A 17,370-nucleotide genomic window follows, 5' to 3' on the forward strand; every position below is an offset into this window, starting at 1 on the left:
CCACTAGAATTTATTCATTATGCCTTTTAACTTGCGACATAAAGATTTTGGCAAAGCAAAGCATTGCATGACATAAAATGGTATAGCTTGTAAAACTGATTTAATGAAAACCTCCTTACCCCCCATTGAGAGATAGCGTAAGCTCCACCCATCAATTTTTTTTCCTGAACTGATCAACAAAGTTAGCAAAAGCCCATGTCTTTTTCCGTCCAACCATTATTTGTAAACCTAAACACTTCTCAAGATTTGAAGCCACCAGAACACCCAATAGGTTGGTTATAATCTCTCTGTCATTAGACTCCACATTAGCCCCAAAATAGATAAGAGATTTATCGAAATTCACTCGTCGTCCCGAAACCATGTCATACTCCTGAATAATATTTCAAACCACACTAGCTCCCTCACTTGAGGCATCCCAAAAAAAATTGCAGTTATCCACAAAAAACAAGTGGTTAATCGAATGTCTTTCCCTTCCAATAGGAGCACCCTTCATCAGCCCTTTATGTTTGCCTTCATTAAGCAGTGTAGAAGAACCCTTAGCACAAATTAAAAAGAGATAAGGGCTGAGTGGATCGCCCTATCTTAAACCTCGCGAAGGTGAGAACCAATCACTATTAGACCTATTAAGACTCACGGAATAGGAGACAGAACAAACATATCTCATAATAAAGATAACTTTATCAGTATGAAAACCCAAACGAGTCATCATTCCAGCCAAAAATTCTACTCAACATGATCGTATGTTTTACTCATATCGAATTTAAGCGCAAAATTCCCTTTTTTACCTTTCTTATTCATTTTAAAGGAGTGAAAAACCTCATAAGCAATTAACACATTATCCGAAATATGTCTTCTTGGGATGAAAGCCCCTTGAGCTTTATTTATACAACTTCCCAAAATTGCACTCATACGATCCATTAAGACTTTCGCAATAATTTTGTAAACTACGTTACAAAGACTTATAGGTCGAAATTGTGAGAAATTTTTTGGTTTCTAAACTTTAGGAATCAAAAGAATGCGGGTTTTATTAATCTCTCCTATTTCAGATTCACCATTCAGAATAGATAAACAGTAATTAGAAATATCAGACCTAATAATATGCCAGAACCTTTGGAAAAAAATTACGGGAAAACTGTCGATGCCGGGAGCCTTCAAAGGTGCCATTGACTTGACAGCATAGCCAATATCCTCCTCAGTGAACTGTTTAAGCAATTTATCATTCATACTCATAGTAATCTTTTTCTCCACTAACCCAAACAAATGTTCATCAGCACCTATTTTAGAGGCCGAAAATAAATTACCAAAATAATCCGAAGCGAGCTATAACATCTTATCGGTTGTAGAGAACCATTTGCCATTCTCCCCTTCTAACCCAGTAATTTGACCACGGTTGTTGTTGAACAGCCACTTTATGAAAAACTGGTATTCCGATCCCCATTTTTCAACGATTGACGCAGGCTTTTTATCCCCCAAAATTTTTTTCTTGACCAGCCTCCAAATTAAGACCTAGTTGAACATCCGTGATTTCGACTAAGATCTCATCAATTGGATCTTGATTGTAAAGATAATATAATCTTTCTAAATCTACACGAATTTTTTTTTCTCTTCATTTCTGGATCAACACCATTGCTGAAGCTGCTGGCCCATTTTATCAAGCTTATCTGGGATGCTTCCTAAAAAAATAGCCCAATTCCTTTTTACCTTCTCCTCAAAAGAACTTTCTAAACACCATTTCGCCTCAAAACGAAAAAGTCTGGCTCCATTACACTGATCATTCATTCGCATTCCAGTGGTATCCAAGAGAATAGGACAATGATTCGAGAAACAATGGCTCAAATGCTCCACCTAGTAGCTTGGAAAAAGATTCATCCAATCCAAAGATGCAACTCCCCGATCAAATCTTTCCCTTATATTTGTTGACAAAAACCTTCCTCACTCCCACGTAAACCGCCTACCAATATAACTTAAATCATTGAGCTTGCAATTATCCAATGTGGTTTGAAACTCATTCATCTACCGTTTTGATCTAAGACGACCACCTTTTTTTCAAAAGAATTTGTGGTCTCATTGAAATCCCCCATCACAACCCATGGGATCATTTGGTCATGTCCCAACTGTCTAAGTAATTCCCACGACCCGCCTCTATTCCTTTCATCCGGATTCCCATAAAACAACATTAGCCGCCAAACGTCACCACATTCATTGTCATGGACCTCAACATTAATATGAAAATAAGAGAAACTCTTAAGCCAAATCAACGAATTCCCTTTCCAACTAAAAAATAGACCACCTTTTGAACCTATCGGCCCGATATCAATCCCATGTTCAAAACCGCATTTCAATCTAATCATTTCCATCGTTTTAGAACAAAATTTTGTTTCCATAAGAAACAAAATCTGGGGATTAATGGCTCTAAATTTGTTCCTAAACCTATTAATAGTTCGTGATCTCCCCAAACCACGAACGTTCCAACTTAAGATTTTTATTGCATTTGGCTACTCTGTTCAACAGAGCTAGCCGTTAAATCAAAAAAGCCTCCCTCAAAATTGTTTCCCATGAGAGTTGTTGAACCCTCCACTATCCTTTGACATTTCTTTCCTTCCAAAGAAATTAATGAATCATTTTCCTCAACCAACATCAGATCTGTGGGCCCATTTTCAAACCCATTTCCATTCGAACCGCCACTGCCCAGATTATGCCAACTGTCATGCCCTTTATTTTGAATCTGTTGACTAGATTCCAAGGGAATTAAATTGGGATTTAAAGATTTTGTTCCCAATTCCCTCTTAAGTTTCGCCCAGCATCACTCATCCATCTTAAATTACTGCTCTGATTGATTCTTTCTATATCCACACTACTACACAGTAATCCGTTAACTTCACAGACCCACCTACTCACAGTGGTATTCCACTAGCACGCCACCACACACAAAGATATATTCCAGCCAAAAATAATTTTAGATAGGTCAATTTGAAGACGAAAAGGACAGTAACTCTCACCATGCCCTAGTTTATCACAAATGAAACAAAATAGACTCCATTTCTCATATTGAAAGTTAACATAAACAGTCATTTCTTTACGATCTGGATCTTTTTCTTTCTTTTCAACAGAATAGATACATCCAGTCGAATATGAATACGCATAAAATTTTTGGACCCAAAATAGCACCAAATTGCTTAGCCATCATTTCCGTCATCAAACCTAGAGGCAAATCGTGTAATTGGACCCAAAATTCAATAAAATTTAACGATATAACTGACGGATCTTCTCTACTTTGGACTTTTTGTAGAATAAGCAAATGGCTATTGAAAAACCATGGTGTACCAAGAAGCACCCTTTGGACGTCAACATCATGAAAAAATTGAAAAAGAAACCATGTCCCCTAGATCCGAGATACAAATCCCTCCAATAGGATGCCAAAGATCAACCATGGTATTACATAGAGAAGGAAAATAGACAACACTATTAGTTAGACATCACCCAACCAAACAAAACTGATAGTTCTGATCCACCACCACAACTTCCTCATGAAACGTCTCCTCCTCCTCATCCATTAAACTCAAATTGGCTAACCCCTCATCCATAACTTAAAAAAAAAAAAAGCCGACTCAACTATCACACCAAAACAAAGGAAAAAATTAAAATATAATCAAGAAAAGCGGCTAGAAAGAGAAGAAAATTAAGAAAAAAAAATTCGTGTCTAAAAACAGACAGAGAATACATGTCAAAATATAGACTAATAACATTATTTTTTACATTCACATAAAAAGAATTATTTAAGCATTGAACAATATTTTTTATCATATGATCGTTAGTTTGTTAGTTTTAAATTCAACATTTTATTAATTACGTTATAGATTATATATTACTCCATAATATTTACTAGTATTGATTTAGAAAATCAGGCTCCTAAAGAACTATTTTCTAGAATTTACCATTTAAAAATGGAAGACAAAGAATTTATTTTTTAATTATCATTGACCAAATACTTCTGTAAAAAACAAAAACAAAAATCGAAAAATGTTTCCGGTTCCACACAATTCTTGTCTATTATGATTTTAACGCAGAATAGTAAACCTTAACAAGTATGCATCGCAATTTCTTTTCCTCTATCAATCATGTAAATATAAATGCAATATAAATTACTTCAGAATCTTAAACACAAACGAATCTAAAGCATGCACCATTCATATTTAAATGTGTTATTATTTTTATGGTTTAATAAAACATATCTTGTTCAAGTTAAAACCGGTCACATGAACATAAAATCAAAGTGATATCCACAGAAATGAAACTTGAAACCCTAATGTCATTCATTTCTACTTTGTTTGCCTTATATCAAACTTATCTTTTTCACAAAACTTGTTCCTCGAATCCAGCTCTCGGGCCAGATGCGTTTTGCTCAGGTAGAATCTTTTTGTATTCAGCAAGCAGTTTCGGAATATCATTCATCCGTAGCTGAAAATACAAGAATATAGAAATCAGAAGAAATGAGGATAGGTGATGTAGTTAATAAACGCAGGATAGAGGACGATGAAACACCACATATGAGAGAAGTTTAAAGTAATTCCCAATAACAAACAAGTTATTACACTAGTAAGCGACTGAACATATCATTACGACCCATGTCAAGGCCAGGCTAATGTTTAGACTATAAAATGTAATATAATGCTTTTGATCAATCAACCATTGACATACTTTAAACCATGCATCTGATAATTTCAAAAATTTCAAGATTAATCATTGCATGTAATATGATAAACTCTATGCAGGCAAATAATGTTTTTATTTTACTAGCTAAGAATCGTTAACAAACACAATTTTCTTTTCCCTTATTGTGGGCAGTCATAAACAAGAACTAATATACTGGATGTGCATCTATGTAAATCATACCTGAGAAACATTTTTCAAGTGATAAAACTTGTAAGCTTCTTTTCCCGATAACCATGAATCAATAGACTGAAAATCAGATCCACTATTTGCTCTGCCATTTGACAATCAATAATCACCAAAAACTTGTAAAAAGTGGAAAAATGAAAAACCAAAGCAAAAATGTCATCACATTTGCCCCATCATTAAATGGCCCCACAACATAAAATGATTTACCCGCATTAACCGAGTTATTGCCCTAATTACAGCTATCACTACCAGATTGGCTCACATTGAAGATATTTCAAACTAATACCTCTTATTCAAATTTGTTAAACATCCACACGATGCAATACAGTTTCTAAGTTTAATCTTAACTATTTGAGATTTTCATACAAAAAATTTGTAGATTAGCTAAAATTTTTGAAAAAAAAAAAATTTCTGTGAAATAATTTAACATGTTCAAAAAAATTTTGAATTCCATGTTAAACATATGTAGGTCTTAGGGGTTAGCATTAATTGCTGATAACTGAAAAAACCAAAGCAACCTACAAAATTCAGTGAAGTTCAGCTCAATACAATCAGGGAACTATCATTTCAGTTTATGTGGTCGGTTATCAGTGTTTTATTTTTTATACAAAGCCTAAAACTATCAGTAACTCCTTTCCAACTCTTAACATTTGATTTAAGAAACCGAAACCGATAAAAGTTTGCACCAGTACTTGCTGACAGAAATGTGAATTTAAGAGTTCTTTTTCTTGCTTAGGCGATGACTGTAGTTGGGTTTTGTTACCAAGTGCAATTTATTAGCTGTATAGAATCTAAATGGTAGGAGCTATAATCTTAGGCTAATGTTAGGATTTTCTTTATTTCCTTCCTTTTCGTAGCTATTGTAACAAGTATTGGTGGCTAATCTCGACAGGGTTACAATTTCAAAAATGTCTATGAACCCCTAAAGGAACCAGAATGGAGAAAAAATATGAATGAAGAAATTCAAACATTTGAAAAGAAAGAAACCTGGAAGATTACATATTTGCCACTAGACAAGACATGCAAATGGGTCTTTAGAGTAAAATAAAAAGAAGATTGAACAATGGACAAATTCAAGGTCAAAACTCGTTAAAATATTCACTTAGTCCTAAGGAATTTACTACGAATAGCTATTTGCTCCTATTGCAAAACTTAATACAATTAGAATCCTCTTCTCCTTGGAAGCAAACCTTGATTGGTCCTTATATCAACTTAATTTTAAGAATCCTTTTTTGAATGGAGGTCTAGTTGAAGAAGTATACATGAAGGTTCCACGAGGCTTTGAAGCAAAGACCATCAAGAACAAGGTATGCAAACTGAAAAGAAGTATACATTCATCTTTTTCTTCAAAAAACTACCATGCTGCAAAACTCTTTTTAAGTTAATCCATAGCAATGTATGGGGACCTTCTAAGGTAGAAATCGTAAAAGGAAAAAGGTGATTAGTGAATTTCATAGATGATTGCACTAGACTAAGTTGGGTGTACTATTGAAAGACAAAGGTGAAGTAAAGCATATATTTGAAGCTATCTATATTATGGTTAAGACACAATTCTGTGAGTAGATGCAAATATTTTGGACTGATAATGGTCAAGAGTTTTCTAATGATCAACTCGGCAGTTTTTTCAATTCCAAGGGAATAGGGCACCAAAGTTCTTTACTAATACAAACCAACAAAATGGGGTAGCTACGAGAAAAAAAATAGGCATCTTATAGAAGCAACTAGAGCCTTAATGTTTACAAATGGCATTACTAAATTTCTATGGTAAGAAGCTCTTTTGACTGTGTTGAGCATCTTTGATATTAAGAATCTTTGATATTATTAAATAGTACCTTTCGAGATTACATTTGATATTTTTTAGAGATTCTAATTAAGAGATATTATTTCCTTAATTGTTAAATCCTACATTTATATATAGTTGTACATATATACTTTGAGAGAGTGTTTTCCTCAATACATTAGAGTATTCATCACTAATTTCATCATGTTATCAGATTTTTTATCTGACTTTTGGGATTTTTTTTCTGATTAATTTTTTTTTCCAAAAACCCAAGAAACCCAAATTTGGTACTTTCCACCCTAGCCCTATTTTTTTCTCTCACTGCCCTTACCATTGGAGTCGGCATCCACTCGTCGGTGAAACCCCAAACTTCGATGACCAGAAGACACGCGCGTGGGCACACGCCATCGCAAGTTTTTTACAACTCCGTTTCACACGGCGCGTGTGGACTCCACCTGCTGCTGCCATGATTTTTCTGACACCATTGCTGTGCTCTCTGCTCTTTTCCGATCATTCTCCTCTAAGTGGTGGTGTGTTTTGGCTAAGTTTTTTTTGTGAGGATCTATTTAGTGGTTTTTTTTGAGTGGTTTTTTATTCTAATTGTGCAAGCAGATTTTTTTTGGGGGCTTAGTTGTTTTTTCTAGCATTATGTCTATAGACAAGAAGCTCATGAATCCAACCGATAATCCTTCGCTGCAAATTAGCCCCGAGAAGCTTGATGGACATAATTACCTTAGTTGGTCAAGGTCCTGCTTGTTGTTTATCAAGGATCATGGCTTGCAGGGATATATCATTGATAAATCGTCGAAACCTGAACTTACTGATTCAACCTTTAGTCAATGGGATTCAACGAACCCTCTTGTTATGGCACGGCTTATCAACTCTATGCAAACCCATATTTCCAAAACATATTTGCTACTTGATACTACAAAAAAGATTAGGAATGCTGCTACTTTCACCTACTCTCGTGTTGGGACTGATTTGCAAATTTTTGAGATTCGTAATAAGGTCCATGATACAAAACAGGAGGAGCTAACAATTTCTCAATATTTTGTTGAATTAAGTGGATTTTGGCAGGAACTTGATTTTTATCAAGATTTACAAGCGAATTGTACCAAGGATGCCGAAAAATTTCAAAAGATGGTGAAAAAAGAGCATGTTTTTTTTATTTCTTAGTTGGGTTAAATACTAAGTATGATCAGATTCGGGTTCAAGTTCTTGACAAAACTTTATTCCCTTCTCTTCATGTGACACTCTCAACAGGAGGAGAGTCATCATGTTATGCTCTATAATCCACCTTTAGAGAAAGCTTGCCTCATTGCTAACCATGATAGTCCATCAAGTGGTAAATCTGCCAAGGATCACTTGACGTGTGACTACTATGGAAAGTCTCGACACACTAAAGATTCATGCTGGAAGTTGCATGGTCGCCCCACTCAAGGTCGTGGTGGAAAATGAAGAGGTAATTCTCAGCTCTGGCATATTTGTCAAACTCTGACAACAGAGGATAAGTCCACTTATGCTAGAAGTTTTACCTCAAACGAGATTCAACATCTTCGACGCATCTTGTCTCAATTGGATTCTACCTCGATTCCCAAGTCTAATCACGTGAACTCAAGTACTGTTTTAAATGCTTCATCTACTTCTCAGATTATTGATTCCGATGCAAATAGACATATGACAGGATCAACCAAAAGCTTATTTAACTATACTACTTGTCCATCTAAAGATAGTGTGCACCTAGTCAATGGCTTTCTTACCTCCATCTCTAGAACAGGTTTTGTTGTTTGTACTCTCAATATCATTTTATCATCTGTCCTTCATGCCCCTAAATTCCCAGTTAACCTTTTATTTGTTAGTACCACTATAGTCTTAAATTGTAAACTTGAATTCTTTCTCAATCACTGCGTTTTTCAAGACCCCCAAACAAGGAAGACGATTGGCAGTAGTAGATTGTGTGATGGCTTATATTTTTTGGGTCGATCATCCAATGTCTTAACAATTATTTGGAAACAATAAAGATGTCAACTGGGAGATTATTTAATGGCATAGGCTGTTAGGACATCCATCATTTACTGTTCTTGGTTCTGATGCCTGTGAGTTTGCTAAGCATACAAGAAACAGTTATCTTTTGCGTAATAATAGAAGTACTGTTCCTTTGAAATTATTTATTCGGGTGTTTGGGTCCCTACTCACCTTACTTCTTTATTTGATAATTGATAGTTTGTTATTTTTATTGATTGTTGCACTCGGATGACATGGGTATTTTTATTAAAGTCCAAAAGTGATTTTTTTTGTGTTTTCGTTTTTTTCATAAATTGATTACTACTCAGTTTGATGCTAAGGTTAAGATTTTGCGAACTGATAATGGAACCGAGTATAACTTTAATGATTATTTGGAATCATATGGGATTTTGCATTAGACCAATTGTCCAGGTACAAGTGCTCAGAAGGTGTTGCCGAAAGAAAAATTAGCATGTTTTGGAAGTGGCCAGATCACTTATGTTCACCATGAATCTCCCAAAGTCTTATTGGGGGATGTGATTTTAGTTGCAACTTATTTAATCAGATGCCTCTTAGGGCCATTGATTTTAAAAGTCTCATAGAAACCTTAAAAGGTAAGACAGATTACACAGTTTCCCCGAAGGTCTTTGGTTATGTTTATTTCGTTCATCTTCGACATGAGAGCAAACTGTATCCTCGAGCAGTCAAATGTGTTTTTATTGGATACTCTCCCACACAGAAGGGTTATAAATGTTATCATCTACCATCTAGAAAGTATTATCGAAGTACGGATGTAACATTTCCTGAGGATGAACCATACTTTTCTTCATCACACCAATCTCTTCAAAGGGAGATTATTGAAAATGAAGAGATGACACCTTATTCTGTTATCTTTCGAGGGACAATTTAGTTCTAATAAAGACTATGGTTCAAGAGAAGACTAGTGGACAATTGTTGAATAAGCCTGATTTAAGGACATAAATTAGAAAAGATAAGAAATAATATGTCATTATACAATCTACTTTATGCCCTGACTCTTTACTGTCATGTGAGTCTTTTTTTACCTCTGATTGTTACTGGTTTGGAATTACCAATAGTCCAACAAAAAGGTGTTAGAACTTGCACTTTACATCTTATCTCTAACTTTGTCTCCTATGGTTTGCTACAAATGGATGTTTACTATCAAGTGTAAGACTGATGGTTTAAATTGAAAGACTCAAAGCTAGATTAGTAGCGCAAGGATTCACTCAAACATATGGAGTAGATTATCAAGAAATATTTGCTCCTATTGCTAAATTGAACACGATTAGGATCCTTTTATCGTGTGCAGCAAATTTCAACTGGGACTTACAGCAGTTTGATGTAAAAAATGACTTCTTATGTGGAGACCTGGAAGAAGAAGTGTATATGAAAGTTTCTTCAAGATTCGAGTATAAATATACTCAAGGGAAGGTATATAGACTAAAAAAGGCCCTATATGGACTAAAGTAATCTCCCAGAGCCTGGTTTGACAGATTTAGTGAAGCCATGGTGTCGTTTGACTATTAACAAAATAATGTTGATCATACCCTCTTTATAAAAACATCTCAAAGGTAAGATTACTCTCCTTATAGTTTATGTTGATGACATAATTATGACAGGAGATGGCAAGGAAGAAATGACCCGACTTAAGAAACAATTGACTTAGGAATTCGAAATTAAAGACTTGGAAAAGTTACAATATTTCCTCGAAATAGAAATGGTCAGATCGAAAGAGGGAATTTTTATTTCCCAAAGGAAGTATGTCTTAGATCTTCTGACACAGACTAGTATGTTAGGTCGCAAACCAACCAAATCACCTATTAAGAGTAATCACAAGTTACAAGCAGGGATTGGTGAAACGGTGGATAAAGAGAGATATCAAAGGCCCATTGGACATTTGATTTATTTCACTTATACTCGACCTGATATAGCCTATGCTGTTAGTTTGGTAAGCCAGCTTATGCATGATCCTCACAAAACTCATATGCAGGCAGCATTGCGAATTTTGTGTTATTTGAAGTCTGCACCGGGTAAAGGTATTCTCTTCTCAAAATATAGTCGTCTCACAATAGAAGTATTTACAGATAAAGATTGGGTTGGTTCTCTTGATGACAGAAGGTCTACAATGGGTTATTGTACTCTTGTAGGAGGAAACTTGTCACTTGGAAGAGTAAGAAACAAAGTGTTGTGGCTCGATCAAGGGCAGAGGCTGAGTATAGGGCCATGGCTCAAGGAGTTTGTGAGCTTTTATGGCTACAAAAAGTATTGGAAGAGCTGAAGTTGTTAAACAAAAATGGATCAACCTTGTACTGAGACAACAATGCGGCCATCAGCATACCTCAAAATCCAGTACAACACAATAGAACCAAACACATCAAAATAGATCGTCATTTTATAAAGGAAAAGGTAGCCGGTGGTGCCTTAAGTCTATCTTACCTAGCATCCGAAAAACATTTGGCTGATGTTTTTACTAAAGGGCTCAATTGTAAGAATTATCATAATCTTCTTTGCAAGTTAGGCATGTGAGACATCTATGCACCAACTTGAGAAGGAGTGTTGAGAATCTTTGATATTATTAAATAGTACCTTTGGAGATTGCAGTTGATTTTTTTTAGAGACTCTAATTAAGAGATATTATTTTCTTAGTTGTTAAATCCTACATGTATATATAGTTGTACATATTTCTAAGAAATATATACTTTGAGAGAGTTTTTTCCTCAATACATTAGAGTATTCATCTCTAATTTCACCAAATTGCCATTTACTTTATTAATAAGATGTCTTCTCGTGTTAAAGGTTTTAAAACATTTTGCGACATGTTCAAAACATTTTTTTCATTTGAGAGTGTTTTGTTGTAGTGCATTTGTTCATATTCATGATCATAATCAGAGTAAACTTAAGCCTTGTGCTAAAAAATATGTTTTTATTTGCTATGCTTAGAATCAAAAGGGATACATCTGTTACAACCCAATCAAAATCCTGTCATCTTGTGGAAAGAAACCTAGTCACATGGAGAAACAAGCAACATAGTCTAGTTGTTCAATCAAGTGATGAAGTAGAGTATAAAGCTATGGCTCAAGGTGTTTTTGAGCTTCTATAACTGCAAAAAGTATTGGAAGAACTAAATGTTTGGAAAAGATAAACTATCCTTGTATTGTGACAACAAAGCTAACAAAAGTATAGCCCAAAACCTAGAACAACATTACCAATAAAAGCACATAAAGATTGGTTGACACTTTTTTTCTTTTGCAATGAGAAGATTGGTCAACACTTAATTAAAGAAAAGTTCTCTCATAGTGCCTTGAACTTATTTTATGTTTTCCACGTAGCTAGCAAACATGTTCACTAAAGGGCCTAACACCAAATTTTATCATACTTAGATATACAAGGTGGGAATGTGTGATATCCAAACACCAACTTCAGGGGGTGTATTGACCAATCTTGTCGATAGCTTAGCACAATCTAGTTAACCTCTTATGAACGCCTAATCTTAACAGATTCTTAGGCTAACTTGTAGGGTTCTGTTTGATTACAACCATTATATTTATACATCTTTCCAAATGCAACAACCTTGGGTTTTAACATATAAGAATTCATTTCAATCAATCTCTCAAAATCTTCAAAATTCTTCACATATGTGTGTGTGTGTAAATCATGGAAGATTTCCTAAGATATGCTACTAAGAATCTTGGCTTTATATTATATCACTTGGCAGCTTCAAAATTCCTCTAATTTTACTAAGCCACCCAAGGTTAACATTTCCTCCACATCAATCTTCTTCAGTCTACCCATCTTAAACCTCTAAACCCTAATTTGTTTACTCTTATTTCTCGTTTGACATGGCATTAGAGAAACTCACTTTTTCACTATTCCAAATGTCTTGCATTTTCATAATAATCAACTTCCCATTTTTTCGCTTTGTGTTCTTGTCTATGATTTGAACACATGCTAACATATTACTCAATGCAGACTATCTGCAATACAATTGGTTGCTGATAATTTTATAAAAGAAAATCAGAAGACTAAACACAAAGAAAACGAGAAAAGAAACCCTAAATCATGAAACAAGCTAAGTTGAAAATTAAACTAGGACTTAGAGAAATAAGAAGAAAAAATTGGTTGGTCTTACAAATGATGACGTGAAATCAGTCGTTGATAGTCACGAAGCAAAGGTCCAAGCTCCTTCAGTGGTATTGAACTTGGCGTAGATCTCCGCCAATGATCACGAAGCAACTCGATTGTCTATTTATTACACCATTGGACATATTATTACCGAAAAATACACAAAAAGAAATCACTAGTGATCACGAAGCAACTCAACTGTCTATTTATTCCACCATTGGAAATATCATTACCGGAAAATGTACAAAAAGAAAACATTCAAATATTAAGACATACCTGATTGAGCAAACCCTGGTTGTTACTAGGAACTCTTTCTCCAATCAACCTTGATCCTAGTTCAATGAATTCTTTGTCTTCAGACTCATCTATTATCTGAAGCACAGCACTCGAGAGTGAAACTGAAATTCCTAACGCTCTTTGCAATTCTGCAATTGTATCATTTTCTCTTCGGCTTTCCTGTTATAAGAAATGGAAATCATCGGATACTGTTGAAACAACACTACGTGCAGTGACATCAACGGGAAATTACCCCAAAGGTGAATAGAAACTTCTGTTTGTAATCAAACTATGTTTAGGACACTGAACAATCTATTAAGCTTACAAACTTCATTAATCTATTGAGTTGGCAATAAATTTCTTTGAAGTTTCAAACCTAGTAGAAATGTACCAGCAATACTTCCACGGTGATTCCTATAATAACTTCTCTAAAAACAACTACATCATTAGACACAATCTTTACTCAACTATGAATATTTATTTTCTAAAACTTGATTGCTCATCCAACTCAAGCTATTATAAATATGTTAAACAGGATTTGAGTTAAAGATGACCTCGGAAGACAAGGTATTCCATTCGAATCTTCAACAAGAAAAGGCGATGATGTTGAATGAGTGGCTACCTAATTGCTGTTTAGCCTGTACTTGTTATGTCAGCAGATTTTGTGTAAGTTTAAGTAAGACTATTAAGTCTTGTAGTTGGTGAAGTTGGTCTACTTTTAGACGTTATCTTTCTGAAGAAAAAATGTATGCGGCATTTATAGCTTTACGGTTCTACTCTTTCTCTCGTTTTTTTGCTTCTGTTTTTCCTGGTTATGCTGGTCTGAAAAAAACCAACATGAACTAAAAGACCAACTGGTAATTCCTTTTCTAAAAGGTACAAAAATATTTTGCATCAATACCTTGAAAGAAGATTAGATACTTTCTGCAGCCATGCCTTTATTATCAGGAATATTTTTTGGTGGGGACTCAATAAACCGCTTTGCAATTGGGTCCCCTATAAGGAGGAGACCAAGCCAAAAGCATTTAAAAATGGTAAAATTGTGAATGAAACTAGAGGGCAATTTAAAGAAACAAGTGAATGCACGTTCTGAAGAAATTATGGACCACTTCTTGTTGTAATATAGAAGTCCATGTCCTATGTAATTTTTTCCTTGAGTGTAATCAAGTTGCAACACTATCTGTCATTTAAGAATAGTTAAATGATGCACAATTATACTAGCTGAAAGTAGATTTAGTACCTTCAGAAACCAACCACCATATATCCCCATAAGTTAATTTGCCATCAAAACCGCCAAATAACAAATAGCGAGAACCTATGTGAGTCAAAGAATGGTATGCTCGAGCAGTAGGGGGGTCATTTCCAATAGGTAGGCGCTTCCACTGAGCAGACACTAGTTTTGGCGCAATTAAACCAATAGTCAACCACATAAAGTACATAAATCACTAGGCATAAGTAAGGACAGGGATAAAGATTTTGTAAAACAACACATAGTAAAACAATAAAGACAATTGCCGAGCATATCAACAAAACAATAAAGAATTGAAGCAACTGATGCAGTGCTAGTAGTAAATAAATACTACAATAGGATTCAATAGACCTCCTAATAAAGAATGCAAGGTTATGTCTTGTTTGTAGAGTTAAGTTACGGAAAGCTGTGATATTAATCATAAACATTCTTGCATCCAAAATTCAATATCACATCTAAAATCTTTATAAGTTTAACCAATAACTGATTCAAGCCCATTATTTTATTTGATCAAAGAGGAAACCAAAGGGTTGACGTGCTTCAACAATTTTCTATCTAAACATATAATTATATAGTTCCATCTTTATGTTTTTCACACTTCCATTATGTTTTGTTTTGTTTTGTTTTACTCTTTTGTATTGGTCCAGCATGTAAAGGTGTAAGAACAGCACCACCTGACGTCACCATGGTACAAAAGATTGATGAAGTACTTAAATCTTACCACCAGTTTGTTCAAAACACATAGATTAGAAGAAACCAGAAAGAATAAGGAAAACAACCAAGATCAAGATGCAAAGTGCAATGAGTTGAAGAAAACCCAAAAAAATATACTCACATCTGTCCAAAACAATACAATCATTATAGTAAATATCATAGCGACTCAGCCAACCACCAGTTCCATGTCCTCCAAATAACAAGAGCTGCAAGGAAGGGGAGAAAAATAAGCCAGAATGTAAAAGAAGGGAACCTTCGCATTAGAATTAGAATAACCATACTTGGCATACAATACTCAATCGTTGAACTTTTGTTCTCCGAAAACTTCAGAGACACACGCGGATACTATTAATATTAAACATAAAATCTTTTTAATAGGGAAAATTACTAAGATCGCATGGATAGAAGATTAAGATTCCAAAACAGTATGTGATCTTTGTGACAGCCCAAAATTGACCCTAGTCGGGAAGTGGTTTCGGGACCGCTAAACCGAGTCATAAAAATAATTAGCTGTCATATTTGATGCTTATTATATGTATATATGCATGTGTGAAATTTTCATATTTGAATTTTGTTTAATTGTAGGTGAATTTTAGTAAATAGGACTTATGTGAGAAAATTTTGAAATGTGGTAGGTCAAAGCATAAGGATCTATTAGTGCATGAAATAAAAATGGGGGACTTGCATGTCAATTTCCCCCTAATTAGTAGTGGCCGGCCATGACAAGTATGGTAGACCAAGTGTGATGGGCAAGAACATGTCATAAACATGTTAAGTTAGTGTTTCATGGGAAGTATGATAAAATAAGGAGCATGGGAATAAAATAATGAAAGGGAATATGATGAAAACAAAAAAAAAAGTGTGTGGTTGTTCCCCCATTTTGCCGAAACTAGAAAGAAAAACAAAAAAAAAGTGTTCATCCTTTGGTTCATCCTTGGCCGAAAATTTTAAGGAGGAAGGAAGAAGAAAGGTTGAAGAGGTTCGGCCATGCATGTAACTAGGCTAAGGTATGTTTGATGATGTTCCATGAGATGCATGCATGTTTTAGTTGTTAGCTTGAGTTCTACCTAGCCCATGGTCTAAATCTTGCTATGTGATGGAAATGACACTCGGCCATGGATGCATCATTCTTGCTTGGTGTTGATGTTGTGTTGGTGAGATACCAAGTTATTTTTGTGACCAAGTTGAGATTTGAATTTTTGGAATGAGTAAGGTTTTCGGCTATGGTAAATATAAGGGTGATGGATGTTGTGTCATGCTAAATCTAGATGAACAATGTTAGTGCTTATATCTCGATATTCATGAGTTTCTTTCTTGGTTTTACCTCAAACCCATGAAGTATTTTAATTGGTGTTGTTAGAAGTTTCGGTCATGGGATTATAAGCTTGTTAGTTTTGATGATGAAATTTATGCCTTGCAAGGGTAAATGGTGTCTTGATGCATTCGGCCATGGTAGAAAGTAGAAGTGAAATGGTAGTAAGATAAAATGCAAAATGTTAGTATTTGATTACTAGTGTATAAATGCGTATTAGCCGAGTTTTGAATTTGAAACGAAACGGTATATAACTAATACAAGTAACCATACTTGTGGGAAGTATTAAGCATATAATTGGCCTCAACATATACATGCATACTCGGCCACATAAGAAGATTTGTGTTGCATGCATTCGGTTAGAGGCAAACATATTGATGCCTATATCTTGGTTAGGACAATCGGCTAAAAGGGAGTGTGGGTTAATATGTTGAGTTGATGCATGATTTCACATGTATGTGACTTTAATGTCTAATGTATAAATATGGGCTAAGTGCCTAGTGTTCCTCTTTTCGATGCTCAAATGATTAAATCAATTTATTTGTTTAATTAAGCTCAAGAGCAAAGGGGATCTAAATCCGATAAAGGGAAGGAAAAAGTGGTCGAATAGCCATCGAAATCGTTCGACAACATCCGAGGTAAGTTCTTGAGTAATAGAGCTTAAATTATGATTTGATTAGATCATGTTTTCAGCAAATCAAAATCATGCTCTTTGTGTGTGGCTATTTAGCCGAAATTGCAAGAATGATAAGTGTCTTGTGTTTGAGTTTTGCTAATGAAAATGAAATACGAATGTGTCATGATTTATTGTTAAATGTGCATGGTTATTTGAATGATGTCCGGGCTAAGTCCCGAAGGCTTTGTGCTAAGTGACCATATCCGGACTAAGATCCGAAGGCATTTGTGCGAGTTACTAATTCCGGGCTAAGCCCGAAGGCATTGGTGCGAGTTACTAAATCCGGGTTAAGTCCCGAAGGCATTTGTGCGAGTTAC

General features: G+C 34.9%; 1 pseudogene; it reads right to left on the reverse strand.

Moving 5' to 3' along the window:
- Positions 1–4,155: 4,155 nt before the first annotated feature.
- LOC107955770 (uncharacterized) overlaps positions 4,156–17,370 on the reverse strand; it is a 46,863-nt pseudogene continuing 33,648 nt past the window's right edge.

This window comes from Gossypium hirsutum, chromosome A12, assembly GCF_007990345.1.
Source record: "Gossypium hirsutum isolate 1008001.06 chromosome A12, Gossypium_hirsutum_v2.1, whole genome shotgun sequence".
In the NCBI taxonomy this organism is placed as follows: Eukaryota; Viridiplantae; Streptophyta; class Magnoliopsida; order Malvales; family Malvaceae; genus Gossypium; species Gossypium hirsutum.